This window comes from Thamnophis elegans, chromosome 1 (assembly GCF_009769535.1).
Source record: "Thamnophis elegans isolate rThaEle1 chromosome 1, rThaEle1.pri, whole genome shotgun sequence".
Lineage (NCBI taxonomy): Eukaryota > Metazoa > Chordata > Lepidosauria > Squamata > Colubridae > Thamnophis > Thamnophis elegans.
The window spans coordinates 119,568,056-119,570,390 of NC_045541.1; the positions used below are offsets into that span (position 1 = coordinate 119,568,056).

At 37.6% G+C, this 2,335-nt stretch overlaps 1 long non-coding RNA gene across 1 annotated transcript; it reads left to right on the forward strand.

Moving 5' to 3' along the window:
- The first annotated feature begins 234 nt into the window (after positions 1-234).
- On the forward strand, positions 235-1,955 carry LOC116517040. The gene is made up of 2 exons (XR_004256414.1): positions 235-415; positions 1,384-1,955. It is a non-coding gene; the product is annotated as an uncharacterized LOC116517040 (long non-coding RNA).
- The last annotated feature ends 380 nt before the right edge of the window (positions 1,956-2,335 follow it).

Here is a 2,335-nt window from a genome sequence, read left to right on the forward strand (position 1 = left end):
TCCATATCGGCTAGTTAAATCCCATTATTTCCAATCTCTAAGAAGAACAAGACCTGATGATCCTGGTTTACTTCTAGCCTCACTGTACCGGCAGTGCTAATTGGCATTAGTTGCCAAGGCAACATCTCTGGACTTCACTGCAGCTAGTGATCGACTTTGGTCAGGGGTCAGTGATCCAGAATCACTCCAAATTCCCGTCAAGCATTTCAGGCTGAACCACTTCTCTCTTGCATTTATTTGAATAGCTGCTCACTGGGTATTCTGCAAAACAGGCAGGAGAGGACAAAGTCTCCCAGACCAAAGTAAATGCAATCTGGATTGACAATTTGGTTCACATGTGAGAAAGGAAACCTATCTAAAGGGCATTGTTCAGTGCTCCATGGCCTGAGGCATTTTTGTCTCGGTCTGTGTCAAGGTAAGTTGGATGGCCAGGTGTCCCATTTCAAAGTGTATGTTTCTATGTGAATCCTCTATTTCAGACCAACATCTGGAATAAATCAAATGCTTAAGATTTACTTTTTCAGGCAGGCCTTTTGTTTGTGCTGATGGTGTTTTGCTGATTACTAGCACTGGTTTTAATTTTTGTTGTCTTGCATTTTATTCACTATGGTTTTGTATGAAATGTGATCTATACCTTTAATTAAACCACAAAGACAAGACTAAACAACCAATATTGAATTAAGAATACTGTGCTCCAAGTTTTCTAAAGAGTTCTGATGAATCATTATTTTACACAGGTTACTCTAAGAGAAGTCAACCTCCTTCCCTTTCCCTCTTTCTTTACCTTTCTCTGTCATATATGAAAGAAACTTCATATGAAAGAAAGTGGAAAGGAAAACAGGGCATAAATGAACTGTGTGCAACCTCGATTCTGAAGAGAGAGTTTTCTTCACCTTTAAGGCACTTTTTGCATATTTTTGATATATATTCTGCTTAACAATAACGAAGGGAGCGTGGGGAGACCTTGAATTACTATTCATTAGATTGAGCATGGGAATAAGGACCTTGTTCACAACCTCCTTCATTGTTGCTTTCTATTTAAATAGAGCACAAAGTTCCAATTATACATCTTTACATATATGTTGTATACAATCCATGGCCTCTATTTGATGACACTTTCCTTTTAGGGCAATAGTTTCTAATTTAACATATCTGTTTTTTGAGAAATTGGTCTAATTCCCCCACTTTATGTGTAAGCGGAAAGACTCATGGCTACACAAGCATAGTTGCTCACATCATGTCTAGTCTGGCCTTGAGCTAAGATAGAGAACGTTTCAATTATTTCTGAATCACCAAGATTGTTCCAGGATCAGGGGACAAAAACTTTTATGTTGATGTCAGTCCCAGCAATTATTTATTTTAAACATATTCGCTTTGTTATAGAGCCAAGATAATGGAATCAGACTATCTGATGGAAGATGTGTGAAAACCACAGGAACGCTGTTAGTTGGATGGTAAAAGAACCATCTGTTGTTTCATATTTACAAAGCACCTCCCTGTAAAAGATCTTGCGTCACTAATGGCAAAGTGCAAAGAGATGTTCGGATAGCACATGGAGAGGGCCGGGGCTAGTCCAAAGCATTTTGTAACAAGTAATGCTGTGTGCAATCCAAGGAGATGCATTCCAGGTACTTTGCAGGATATCACCTCGAAGTGTGAGATGAGTGGCACCTGAATTTGATAAATAAATAAATAAATAAATGTGATCACAGGATAAACTCCCCAGAAATGAGTAGCACTATCCTGGGAACACAGTGTTTGTCTAACACTCTAAAAAAATTCTATTCCAAATCACTAAATCTGTGTCTCTGTGAAAATTGATTTACTATGTGTTTGAAAAGTACAAATGACCCTGAAGTTACAGCTTCTGAGAAGTGTCCTTCAACAATTATTATGAGTCCTGGACAACTCTTTCATCTTCAGACATTGATTTAGACTTCAGAAGAGAAGATTTCTAGAACTGAAGAATGGTTTCATTAGTGGTTACAATGGGGCAGTGACTATATGCAGTTAGTCTACAGCTAGGGCTAAGCAATATGTACTAATAATCAATAAGTGTTTATGAATGGGAAAGTTCTGACTCCATTGTTACAGCCTCAAACCCTCACAGTTTCAATCTCAAACTGTCTACCATGGACCTCACCCCATTCCTAAGAGGTCCCTAAAGGGGGCATGCATAAACGCACCAGCGTACCTACTATCCCCATTTATTTGTATTCATTTCCTTTGTTCATGTCCATGTTCATACTTATACCTGCTATCTTGTACATGTTTGACAACTAATACATAATAAATAAATAAATAAATAAATAAATAATAAATAAATAAATAAATA